Consider the following 14,078-nt stretch of genomic DNA (forward strand, 5'->3'; position numbering starts at 1 on the left):
TTCTATGTTCTATCATTGTCAAACACAGCTGCTGATTTGCACAAAGCATTCCCACAACCATCAGTGACGGGCCCATTGACCCCATTGCATTGACTGAAAGTAAAAACATTGGCCAGGCCTTTTTTAAAACAAATTGTGATGTGGGCGTCGCTGGTTCGACCAGCATTTATTGCCCATCCCTAATTGCCCTTCAGAAGGTGGTGGTGAGTTGCCTTCTCGAACCGCTGCAGTCCCGGAGGTGTAGGTACACCCACAGCGCTGATAGGGAGGGAGTTCTGGGATGTTGCCCCAGTGACAGTGAAGCAACGGCAGATATATTTCCAAGTCGGGGGGGGGTGAGTGACTCGGAGGGGAACCTCCAGGCGGTGGGGTTCCCGGGTATCTGCTGCTCTTATCCTTCTAGATGGTGGTGGTTGTGGGTTTGGAAGGTGCTAAGGAACCTTGGTGAGTTACTGCAGTGCATCTTGTAGATGGGACACACGGCTGCCACTGTGCGTCGGTGGTGGAGGGAGTGAATGTTTGTGGAAGGGGAGCAATCCAGCGGGGCTGCTTTGTCCTGGATGGTGTCGAGCTTCTTGAGTGTTGTTGGAGCTGCGCCCACCCAGGCAAGTGGAGAGCATTCCATCACACTCCTGACTTGTGCGGGGGGGGGGGGGGGGTCAGGAGGTGAGTTACTCACCGTAGGATTCCCAGCCTCTGACCTGCCCTGGTAGCCACAGTATTAATGTGGCTGGGTCCAGTTCAGTTTCTGATCAATGGTAATCCCCAGGGTGTTGATTGTGGGGGATTCATAGATCATAGAATTTAAAGTGCTGAAAGAGGCCATTCAGCCCATCGAGTCTGCACCGGCCCTTGGAAAGAGCATCCTACCCAAGCCCGCACCTCCACCCTATCCCCGTAATCCAGTAACCCCACTTAACCTTTTTGGACACCAAGGGCAATTTATCACGGCCAATCCCCCTAACCTGCACATCTTTGGACTGTGGGAGGAAACCGGAGCACCCGGAGGAAACCCACGCAGACACGGGGAGAACGTGCAGACTCCGCACAGACAGTGACCCAGCCGGGAATCGAACCTGGGACCCTGGTGCTGTGAAGCCACTATGCTACCATGCTGCCCTTCAGCGATGGGAATACCGTTGAATGTCAAGGGGCGATGGTTCAATCCTCTCTTGTAGGAGATGGTCATTGCCTGGCACTTGTGTGGCGTGAATGTAACTTGCCACTTGTCAGCCCCGAGCCTGGATATTGCCCAGGTCTTGCTGCATTTGGACAGGGACTGCTTCAGTGTCTGAGGAGTCGCGAATGGTGCTGAACATTGTGCAGTCATCCGCAAACATCCCCATTTCAGACCTTATGATGGAAGGGAAGTTATTGATGAAGCAGCTGGAGATGGCTGGGCCGAGGACACTACCCTGAGGAACTCCTGCAGTGATGTCCTGGAGCTGAGATGATTGACCTCCAACCACCACAACCATCTTCCTTTGTGCCGGGAATGGTCCCAACCAGCGGAGAGTTTTCCCCTGATTCCCATTGGCTCCAGTTTAGCTCGGGCTCCTTGATGCCACACTCGGTCAAACGCTGCCTTGATGTCAGGGCAGTCACTCTTCCCTCACCTCTGGAGTTCAGCTCTTTTGTCCATGTTTGAACCAAGGCTGTGATGAGGTCAGGAGCTGAGTGACCCTGGCGGAACCCAAACTGAGCATCAGTGAGCAGGTTATTGCTGAGTAAGTGCCGCTTGATAGCACTGTTGATGACTCCTTCCATCACTTTGCTGATGATGGAGAGTAGACTGACAGGGCAGTAATTGGCTGGGTTGGATTTATCCTGTTTCTTGTGTACAGGACACACCTGGGCAATTTTCCACATTGTCGGGTAGATGCCAGTGTTGTAGCTGTACTGGAACAGCTTGGCTAGGGGTGCGGCAAGTTCTGGAGCACAAGTCTTCAGTACTATTGCCGGAATATTATCAGGACCCATAGCCTTTGCAGTGTCCAGTGCCTTCAGCCGTTTCATATGTGCTGGGCTCCTCCATCAGTGAGGATGAGGATATTTGTGGAGCCTCCTCCAGTGAGTCCACCACCATTCGCGGCTGGATGTGGCAGGGCTGCAGAGCTTAGATCTAATGCATTGGTTGTGGAATCGCTGAGCTCTGCAGAGTCAAGAGAACAGGAGAACCCACCTGTTCCTCTTTGAAAAGTGCAGTAAAAGTATAAATGCCGAGCAGACAGATGGGTCCTTGAATTCATGTTTCCTCGAAAAGAGGATCTGAAAGAGCAATCAAACACTGACTCAGGTCTTGCACCAAGGTGCTGGTTACTAAAAGATCACCTGGAACATAATCTCCAGTAATTTTACCATCACAACATCGTAAACACAGGCATGGATATAATAATCGCTTATTGTCACAAGTAGGCTTCAATGAAGTTACCGCGCCTGTTCGGGGCGGCCGGTACGGGAATTGAACCCGCGCTGCTGCCTCGTTCTGCAATACAAGCCAGCTATTTAGCCCGCTGTGCTAAACCAGCCCCTGCTTGGTGCCACAATAAAGATGGATTCTTCAATTTGAAGAGGGAGGTAGGAGTGGGATCGATGGTCTTGCTGTGCAGTGGGTAGTGTCCGTACCTCTGGGCCAGAGGCTCTGGGTTCCAGTCCCACTTCAGACCTTGATGGCCATGGAACGGGCACTCATAATGTGGCCAAAGAGGTAATCCTGCAGAAGGCAACGCCAGACCACGGCAGTACTTTGCCAAGGATCTTTTGCTTTTGTTTTTTTAAACGCATTTTATTCAAACTTGTATCAAAGTAGTTACAGCAAATAAACACCCCGGTGGATTGGCCATGCTAAATTGTCCTCAAGTGTCCACAATTGCCCTTAGTGTTGGGTGGGGTTACTGGGTAATGGGGATAGAGTGGAGGTGTGGGTTTGGGTAGGGTGCTCTTTCAAAGAGCCGGGGCAGACTCGATGGGCCGAATGGCCTCCTGCACTGTAAATTCTACGAAACATTCTTCCCAACAATCAACTATACAGTTTGGACAGATTTTCCTCCTTTTTCACCCCCCCCCCTTCCCCATCACCCCCCCCCCCTCCCCATCACACCCCCCCCACCCCATCACCCCCCCCTCCCCATCACCCCCCCCCCTCCCCATCACCCCCCCCCCCCCCCCCCCGCGCGCGACGAACAGCTCCTCAAACACGGTCACAAACATCTCCCACCTTTTCTCAAACTCCCCTGCTGAGCCCCTTAATTCGTACTTTATCTTCTCTAACCGCAGGAAGTCGTACAGGTCACCCAACCATGCTGTTACCCCCGGTGGCGATGCCGACCGCCACTCCAGCAAAATTCGCCGCCGTGCAATCAGAGAGATGAAGGCCACGACATCGGCCTTCCTCCTCTCCGTGAGCTCCGGCTTCTCTGAAACCCCAAATATCGCCACCAAAGGGTCCGGGTCCACCCCCTCCTCCTCTGCCCTGGCTGAGTCCGTGAACACTCCCGCCCAGAATCATCCCAATTTTTCACAACCCCAAAACATGTGCACATGATTCGCTGGTCCCCGCCCACACCTCTCACACTCATCTGCTACCCCTTGAAAGTGTATCCATCTGGGATGGCCATGTCCCGATTACAAAATGGACACTCGCAAAGACTGCAGGGAAAATTGGACAATGCTAAGAAACAAGCAGGTGCAAGCTCTGTCTGTTGATTAGAACCTTAAACAGGACAGAAACTCCCAAGCATTCTACATACTAATGAGCCATCTCCGGGGACAAAACATTTAGATACACAATGTTAGGACAGACTCCCCGGCGCCAGAAGAAGCTTAGACAAAGCAGACTGACAGTCACCAGGACACGCCCAGCGATCAGGGAACCACCCCTCTATTGGAGGAAAATCGATACCGATGATTAGTTGAGGCCAAGTTCAAAGCCCGCCCAAAAGAGCGCGAAGCCCTTTGCAGTATAAGAGGTATCACCCAAGGGAGAACACTCTCCTTTGGCTTTGGCTCTCACCGAAGAGAGAGACCTGCCTAGCAGCTGCATCAGACCAAGTAAGTCCCAGGTCAACGCACGCTACGAGGTAGACGCTCCTCGTTGCTACCCTGTAAACAGCTCAACCCAGCAGCCTCAGAACCGAGCAACGGCCATTGTTCCTCTGACTGAGTGGGCGCCCGAAGCTAAGTATAGGCTTTAGTAATAGTGGTAGTTTAGTTTGTAGAGTTTTATGCATGATGCAAACGTGAATAAACAGAGCCAAATTAAGAGCCAACCAAAAGCTCGCAACAAAAGAATCCACTCATTCTCGCCCGAGTCACACGCACCCTGTCCACCACCTTAAACTGTATCAGGCTCATCCTTGCACAAGAGGAGGTCCCGTTCACCCTTCGCAGTGCCTCACTCCATACTCCCCAATTGATCCCCATTCCCAACTCCGCTTCCCATTTCTCCTTGGTCTTCACCACCCGCTCGCCTCCCTGCTCCCCCAGCCACTTGTGTATATCCTCAATTCTTCCCTCCCCTTCCACATCCGGAAGCAGCAGTCACTCCAGCAGGGTGTATCCCGACAACCTAGGGAACCCCCTCCAGACCTTTCGTGCACTGTCCCTAACCTGTAGATACCTGAACTCACGACCCGTCGGCAGCTCTGTACTTTGCCAAGGATAACCATGGACCGGTATGGCGGTGCAGTGGTTAGCACCGCTGCCTCACAACAGCAGGGACCCGGTTAGATTCTAGCCGTGGTGAAGTTTCCTCCCACTGTCCAAAGGTGTGCAGGTTAGGTGCATTGGCCGTGATAAATTGCCCCTTAGTGTCCAAAGGTGTGCAGGTTAGGTGGGGTGACAGGGATAAGGCAGAGATGTGTCATAGAATCATGCAGCACAGAAAAGGCCCTTTGGCCCATCCAGTCTGCGCTGGTCAAAAACAACCAGCTAACGATTCTAATCTCATGTTCCAGCACTTGGCCCATAGGCTTGTGTACATTGGCATTGCAAGTGCACATCTAAATGTTATGAGGGTCTCTGCCTCCACCACCCTTTCAGGCAGCGAGTTCCAGACTCCCTCTGGGTGAAAAGGTTTTTCCTCACATCTCCTCCAAACCTCCCTTCCCTTATCTTAAATCTCTGCCCCCTGGTCACTGATCCCTCCACCAAGGGGAAATGTTTCTTCCTGTCTACTCTATCTGTGCCCCTCAGAATTGCATAGACCTCAATCATGTCAGGGTGGATTTGGAGAGGATGTTTCCTCTTGTGGGAGAGTCTAGAACGGGGGGGGGGGTCACTGTTCAAAAACAAGGGGGTCACCAATTTAAGACAGAGATGAGGAGAAACGTTTTCTCTCAGCCGATCGCGGACCTCTGGACCTCCCTTCCTCAAAATGGGTGGTGGAGGTGGATAGATTCTTGATCAGCAAGGGGGGGGGGGGTGGGAGGGGGTGACATGTTATGGAGGGGGGAGTGGAAGAGTATTGGGGGGTGGCCTTGGTTCCAAGAAAGCACAACAGCGCTTCGACTTCCTCAAGGGACTCGGCATGTCCACTGTAGCCACCTGGGTTGTCCAACTCCTGACGTAAAATGGAGAACAGCAAAGGCTGCAGGGAAATTCAGCCAACACAGGCAGAAACCAGCAGGTGCTAGTTTACTGTGTATTAAAATCTGCAAAAGCCCAGGCGGCATCGATACAAGCGGCCATCTGCATAATAATGTAGCGACCATCTACATAGTAATGAGCGATCCCCGGGAACAATCGAAACATTTGGGATAAACAAAGCCAAGCCAGACTCCTCGGCGCCAGCAGGAGCCAACACAAAAGAGGTTAATGGACACCTCAAGACCGCCCATTGATCAGGGAACCGCTCCAGTATTGGAGAAATCGAACCAAGCGATTGGAACGAAGTCCAATCACTTGGAACCAGGTATAGGGTCCGCCCCGAAAGGCGGGAACGCCCCTGGGGACTATAAAGTTAAGCCCCCAAGTTCAAATTGTTCTTCTTGACCGGGTCACTCAGCAACGCGAACCAATCCTTGACAGTGACCGGTTCAGCTGCCGCCAAGAGCCAGTAAGTCTTAAGTCAACTCTCTCTATGAGATAGGCGCTCCTAGCTACCGGTCCGTACCAACTTTTGAATCCCGCAGACTCAGAACCCGAACAAAAGGCCATTTGTTCCCCTGACCTGGTGGGCCAGTCCGAAGCTACGTATAGGCCTGTTAGTTGTAGAAGTAGCTTAGAAGTAGAATTTATGCATGAGTAGCGATTACTGTGTATAATAAATGTGCTTTGATTTGAATCTTACTAATTGGTGTATTGAGTTATTGATCATTACTTGAACTTGAACCTTGTGGCGGTATCATAAAGATACCTGGCGACTCGAGAGCAAAGGTTATAGAAACAGAGCCAATTGAACCAACCAAAAGTTAGCAACATATTACTGGCGACTCCGCCGGGACCCGATCTAGAAGTGGCTTAACCACTCCGGGAGAACCCAAAAATTTGAATTAGAGATCCAATTGGGAACAGAAAACCACAAGTGCTCAAGCAGTTCTGATCAATCTTCATAATTCGGAAGTGTGTTAAATGTATGCGTAGAACATAGAACATAGAAAAATACAGCACAGAACAGGCCCTTCGGCCCACAATGTTGTGCCGAACCTTTGTCCTAGATTAATCATAGATTATCATTGAATTTACGGTGCAGAAGGAGGCCATTCGGCCCATTGAGTCTGCACCGGCTCTTGGAAAGAGCACCCTACCCAAAGTCAACACTCCACCCACCACTAAGGGCAACTTTGGACACGAAGGGCAATTTATCATGGCCAATCCACCTAACCTGCACATCTTTGGACTGTGGGAGGAAACCGGAGCACCCGGAGGAAACCCACGCAGACACGGGGAGGATGTGCAGACTCCGCACAGACAGTGACCCAAGCCGGAATCGAACCTGGGACCCTGGAGCTGTGAAGCAATTTGTGCTATCCACAATGCTACCGTGCTGCCCACAAGAACAAATAAATCTACACTATATCATTTTACCGTAATCCATGTACCTATCCAATAGCTGCTTGAAGGTCCCTAATGTTTCCGACTCAACTACTTCCACAGGCAGTGCAGTCCATGCCCCCACTACTCTCTGGGTAAAGAACCTACCTCTGACATTCCCCCTATATCTTCCACCATTCACCTTAAATTTATGTCCCCTTGTAATGGATTGTTCCACCCGGGGAAAAAGTCTCGGACTGTCTACTCTATCTATTCCCCTGATCATCTTATAAACCTCTATCAAGTCGCCCCTCATCCTTCTCCGTTCTAATGAGAAAAGGCCTAGCACCCTCAACCTTTCCTCGTAAGACCTACTCTCCATTCCAGGCAACATCCTGGTAAATCTCCTTTGCACCTTTTCCAAAGCTTCCACATCCTTCCTAAAATGAGGCGACCAGAACTGTACACAGTACTCCAAATGTGGCCTTATCAAAGTTTTGTGCAGCTGCATCATCACCTCACGGCTCTTAAATTCAATCCCTCTGTTAATGAACGCGAGCACACCATAGGCCTTCTTCACCTTATTTCTTTGTTCTTTTAGAAGATTGTAGTTTAGTCGGGCAGTATGGTCGGCACGGGCTTGGAGGGCCGAAGGGCCTGTTCCTGTGCTGTACATTTCTTTGTTCTTTGTTCACAGCTCTATCCACTTGAGTGGCAACTTTCAAAGATGTATGAACATAGACCCCAAGATCTCTCTGCTCCTCCACATTGCCAAGAACTCTACCGTTAACCCTGTTTTCCGCATTCATATTTGCCCTTCCAAAATGGACAACCTCACACTTTTCAGGGTTAAACTCCATCTGCCACTTCTCAGCCCAGCTCTGCATCCTATCTATGTTTCTTTGCAGCCGACAACAGCCCTCCTCAATATCCACAACTCCACCAATCTTCGTATCGTCTGCAAATTTACTGACCCACCCTTCAACTCCCTCATCCAAGTCATTAATGAAAATCACAAACAGCAGAGGACCCAGAACTGATCCCTGCGGTACGCCACTGGTAACTGGGATCCAGGCTGAATATTTGCCGTCCACCACCACTCTCTGACTTCTATCGGTTAGCCAGTTCATTATCCAACTGGCCAAATTTCCCACTATCCCATGCCTCCTTACTTTCTGCAGAAGCCTACCATGGGGAACCTTATCAAATGCCTTACTAAAATCCGTGTACACTACATCCACTGCTTTACCTTCATCCACATGCTTGGTCACCTCCTCAAAGAATTCAATAAGACTTGTAAGGCAAGACCTACCCCTCACAAATCCGTGCTGACTATCCCTAATCAAGCAGTGTCTTTCCAGATGCTCAGAAATCCTATCCTTCAGTACCCTTTCCATGACTTTGCCTACCACCGAAGTAAGACTAACTGGCCTGTAATTCCCAGGGTTATCCCTATTCCCTTTTTTGAACAGGGGCACGACATTCACCACTCTCCAATCCCCTGGTACCACCCCTGTTGTCAGTGAGGACGAAAAGATCATTGCCAACGGCTCTGTAATTTCATCTCTTGCTTCCCATAGAATCCTTGGATATATCCCGTCAGGCTATCCTCAAGTTTTTCAAAATGTCCAACACATCTTCCTTCCCAACAAGTATCTCCTCGAGCTTACCAGTCTGTTTCACACTGTCCTCTCCAACAATATTGCCCCTCTCATTTGTAAATACAGAAGAAAAGTACTCGTTCAAGACCTCTCCTATCTCTTCAGACTCAATACACAATCTCCCGCTACTGTCCTTGATCGGACCTACCCTCGCTCTAGTCATTCTCATATTTCTCACATATGTGTAAAAGGCCTTGGGGTTTTCCTTGATCCTACCTGCCAAAGATTGTTCATGCCCTCTCTGAGCTCTCCTAATCCCTTTCTTCAGTTCCCTCCTGGCTATCTTGTATCCCTCCAGCGCCCTGTCTGAACCTTGTTTCCTCAGCCTTACATAAGTCTCCTTTTTCCTCTTAACAAGACATTCAACCTCTCTTGTCAACCATGGTTCCCTCACTCGACCATTTCTTCCCTGCCTGACAGGGACATACACATCAAGGACACGTAGTACCTGTTCTTTGAACAAGTTCCACATTTCACTTGTGTCCTTCCCTGACAGCCTATGTTCCCAACTTATGCACTTCAATTCTTGTCTGACAACATCGTATTTACCCTTCCCCCAATTGTAAACCTTGCCCTGTTGCACGCACCTATCCCTCTCCATTACTAAAGTGAAAGTCACAGAATTGTGGTCACTATCTCCAAAATGCTCCCCCACTAACAAATCTATCACTTGCCCTGGTTCATTACCAAGTACTAAATCCAATATTGCCCCTCCTCTGGTCGGACAATCTACATACTGTGTTAGAAAAGCTTCCTGGACAAACTGCACAAACACCACCCCATCCAAACTATTTGATCTAAAGAGTTTCCACTCAATGTTTGGGAAGTTAAAGTCACCCATGACTACTACCCTGTGACTTCTGCACCTTTCCAAAATATTTTTCCCAATCTCTTCCTCCACATCTCTGCTACTATTGGGGGGCCTATAGAAAACTCCTAACAAGGTGACTGCTCCTTTCCTATTTCTGACTTCAACCCATACTACCTCAGTAGGCTGATACACCTCGAACTGCCTTTCTGCAGCTGTAACTAACAGGGCTATAAGGTAATACTGATAGGTCTTTTTGTTGCGACAAAACTGTCGGGAGTTTGTAATTCGGAAAGTAGCGAAAGCCGTACCCGTAATTACAGCACCGCCTTAATACCCCCTGTTCCAAATTTAAAAGAAGCATTCAGATAAGAAAGATGGCAATGCAGGCAATGCAACGCATCATGAACCCAGAAGAATTTGCAGTCGCAGCGACCAGCAGCAGTAGAGTAGGACAATGTCCCGTATGGGAAGAAGAAATCAGGAAGTACCTCAAAGGGAAAGGATGGACCCTTTGGAGCGAATTCTGTAGCAATGAGGAAACAGGTCCCGGGAGTATAGGACATACTTGGTGGGAGAACCTGAGCAAGATTCACAAGAAGAACTTAGGGAAAGCTCGCAAGCCGATGGCAATCATGTCCTGCTTGGCACAATTGCGAGGCACACAGGAGGTCGTTAGGACGCTCCGGAAAGAGATAGAAGTCATACATCGAATGAGCAAGGTCGATGTCAGTGAGGTCGAAAGAGAGAACTTAGAGTTAAGGAGGAAGTTGGCAGCAAAAGACGGAGAGGTGGATGATGCCAAGCGGGCACACCAGTCTTGTCTGGCGCACTTAAGCAGCTTCCAGTCCCAGTATGAAAGGGCCTATCACGACACGCAACGTGCCGTCCTGGTATGAGAAGAAACCGAGAAGCAGGTCGAGGCATTGCAGAGGCAGTGTAGTGACCTGAAGGCAACGTTAAGAGCAACTCCATGCTGCCACCACGGAGCAAAGACAAAGCTCACTAGACCACGCAAAGTGCCTGAAGCAGATTGCAGAAGTTCCGGAAGCAGATTGCAGAACTGCAATCTCTGCTTTCAGTCCAAAAAGGATTCCAGGAAACCTTTGGAGCAAAATTAGATGAGGAAGACGGCCCTGATTGGGAAGAGTTAAATGAGACAGCGCAGAGATATGTTCAGGGAACATGTGCGCAGGGAAAGCCCCAAAAGAGAAAAGCGCCCCAACCCCCCACAGAGCAGATAGTTCAGGCTCCAATGAACCCAGTCACCACTCACTGCACAGCCACATCAGATGATACGGAATTTCTGTACACCACCCCCTTAACAGTGACCCAATTACGGGGCGCGTGCGAGAAAATCACAATGTTCCTCCCCACCTCAGACCCCCACCATTTCTTTGCCAGAGTAAAGCAGCAGGCGACCATGTACGGCCTGGATGAGCGAGAACATGTAAAGCTCACGGTTTTGAGTTTAGACCCTTCGGTCGTAGCAGCCCTTCCCGACCCACAGAATGTAGGAGGAGGCACCCTTGCAGAAATGCATACGCGATCGGGTATAACTGGGGTGATGCCGTAGATGGCCTCAATAAATGCAGGCAAAAGAAAACTGAGCACCCCACAGCGTTTGCTGGACGCCTGCGGACCATTTTGCTGCAGTTTTTGGAGATTTAGACCTTGCCCATTTGTCCCCAGATAACCAGGCCAAATGGACCCGCACCCTTATCTCCCATGCCACAGAAACAGGACAAAAAGCTTGCGCGAATTATGATCCCTCAGAGGAGGCTCATAACGAGAAATGGGTCGTAAAAAGATTGTCCCGCGCCTGGGAGCAGTCTGTTCAAAACAAACCCGCAGTTAAAAATCCCGTGGAACAGCAGGCATACAAGCAGTAAAATCACACCGGAACCCCGCATGGGTAAATGAAGGCAAGAACAGCCCCCCACCAAAGTCACAGGAGTGTTACAACTGTGGACAGTTGGGACACTTTGCAAGAGAGTGCAATGCCCCACGAAAGCCACAGAGAGCCCAGCAGACGGGCACTCTGAATAAGAATAAGACAGAGCCCATACATAGTGTGAGCCCCCGTTCAGATCAGACGGACCTGAACGGAACGGACTGACGGTGTTCGGGCTCCCCCAGTTGGGTCTGCGACACCCTTTGGGATAGGTCCGGATGACCGGTAGTTGCAGCAAAAATACGGGGACAGCCCATCGAGTTTCTTTGGGACACAGGAGGGTCCCGCACCACAATTAATTCCTCCACCATGTTTCAAAAGGACATGTGGCCCACTACAGCTACTATCACCCTCAGCGGCTTTACAGGCCACTCACAGCAGGGACACATCACAGCCCCTGTACCCATTCAAATCGGCAACATCACCACCAGGCACCCCATAGTTTTAGTCGACCTGCCCCACACAGCAGAACACATTTTGGGCATAGACTTTATGAATTCCCACAACCTATCCTTTGATCCAGTCAACCAATGAGTCTGGAAAATGGCAAAATCTGGTTTAACCCGACTACAATTAGCACGGACAAGCAGGTTAGGGCAGTGTTACAAAAGAACAGGACAGCACTCGCGATCCACAAACATGACTGTGGCCGGATGACTGGTTCAGTACAAATCACAGGACCTGATCCTAGACCCCAAAAGCAATATGGATTTCCCCAAGAGGCAGAGGGAGAAATCTCAAAGATAATAGACAGCTTATTAGAGCAGGCCGTACTTAGATCAGTAGCCTCCACTAATAATGCCCCGATTTGGCCAGTGAGAAAGCCCGATGGATCATGGGGACTGACCATCGATTACCGGGAACTCAACAAAGTCACCCCCGCAGCAGCCCCCGCAGTAGCCACAAGTCCCGAGACCATGCTCAAGCAGGGACTCAATTCCCGATACTTTACGGTTTTGGGTATCAGTAATGGATTCTGGTCCATTCCATTGGCAAAGGCGTGCCAGTACAAATTTGCCTTCACCTTTAAAAATCAGCAGTACACGTGGACATGCCTGCCACAAGGATTCCACAACTCCCCCTCCATTTTCCACCGACAGCTGGCAAATGGTTTATCAAAATTTTCTCGCCCCGAATGTCTGGTCCAGTATGTAGACGACCTACTACTGCAGACAGACACCAAGGAAGAGCACATCGAGCTTCTGTCCGAGCTCCTGGAACTCCTACAAGCAATTGGATGTAAAGTTAACCCCAAAAAGGCCCAGATTTTGGAAGAAAAAGTGATATATTTGGGTACAATTATCATGCACGGTAAACGCGAGATCGAGTATAAAAGGATTGACTCGATCGCTAAATTGCCCCTTCCCCAGAACGTTTCAGCCCTCCGGTCGTTTTTAGGACTGGTTGGCTGTTGCTGAAACCACTGACGGTTTCGCCAGCAAGACAGCGCCCCTCTCTGACCTCCTAAAGAAAGGAGCCCCCTGGGAATGGCTTCCGCAGCATACGGATGCTGTGGACTCTTTGAAACAAGCACTTATAGCAGCCCCCGCACTACAAGTTCCAGACCCGCTTTCCCCCTATGCGATAGAGATAGCAAGCACAGACCGCACCCTTTCGGCCGTGCTCCTCCAGGAACGGCACGAACAGTTAAGCCCCGTGGCTTACGTCTCCAGAGTTTTAGATGCTGTGGAGCAGGGATTTTCAGCCTGTGAAAGGCACCTGCTCGCAGTTTTTTGGACAGTACAGTATTTTTCGTGCATTACCGGACTAAAGCCCATCACAATCCTCACAGAACACACCCCCACCCAACTTTTACTGGACGGACGACTTAAGGACGGTACAGTTAGTCCGATTAGAGCAGCTAGATGGACCCTTCTTTTGCAGGGACGGGACATCACTGTTAAAAGGACAAAGACCCACACTTTTTTAGCCGATAACCTACAGCACTCCGGAACCCCCCATGAATGTGAAATTATCTCTCCACACCACAACACAGGCCCCTTTATTGCTAAACCCCCCCCCCCCCCCCCCCCCCAGAAAGATAGGTAGTTCACCCCAGAGCCCTCAGCACACAGACACGTGCAAACCCATAAAGATATATGTGGATGGATCTTCCACAGTATTAGAAGGGACGCGCATAACAGGATGCGGTATTTACGTCGAGGACGCGCAGGGACGCGCCCTAGAAGAAATAGCAATAAAACTTCCAGGACACTTAGGCGCGCAGGCGGCAGAACTTGCGGCCATCGCATACATAGTGGAACACCCAGATTCCTTCCCCAGCCCAGCAGACATATACTCGGACAGCCTCTATGTCTGCAACAGCCTTACGGAATTCCTACCCCTGTGGAAAGCAAGAGGATTTGTTTCCGCAGACGGAAAACCCCTCCCTTCGGCACCATTACTCCGTCACATTTTAGAGCGAGCACAGAACAGGACTTTTGGGATAGTCAAAGTTCGAAGTCACCATCGTTCCTCCCCCCCCTGGAAATGTAAAAGCCGACGCACTGGCTAAAGCAGGTTCCAGGCACGGATATTTTTGGACACCCCCCCGAAAGCGCACCAGTGAATGCAGTTCAGGTCTCGCAGACTAATAGCGAGGATTTAGTGCAGGCCCAGAAGCAGGACAGCAATCTCAGAGAGATTTTAAAAGGAAACTATCCAGCACCCTACGATAGATTTA

At 50.2% G+C, this 14,078-nt stretch overlaps 1 protein-coding gene across 2 annotated transcripts in view; it reads right to left on the minus strand.

Annotated features, from left to right (window-relative positions):
- Positions 1–2,203, minus strand: part of LOC140403829 (zinc finger CCCH domain-containing protein 7B-like) — a 143,453-nt gene extending 141,250 nt beyond the window's left edge. For both annotated transcript variants that reach the window (XM_072492001.1, XM_072492000.1), the window contains exon 1: positions 2,183–2,203. The gene's annotated coding sequence lies outside the window, so the exon portion shown is untranslated. The remainder of the gene's footprint in view (positions 1–2,182) is intronic.
- Positions 2,204–14,078: the final 11,875 nt, after the last annotated feature.

Source organism: Scyliorhinus torazame, chromosome 29 (assembly GCF_047496885.1).
Source record: "Scyliorhinus torazame isolate Kashiwa2021f chromosome 29, sScyTor2.1, whole genome shotgun sequence".
In the NCBI taxonomy this organism is placed as follows: Eukaryota; Metazoa; Chordata; class Chondrichthyes; order Carcharhiniformes; family Scyliorhinidae; genus Scyliorhinus; species Scyliorhinus torazame.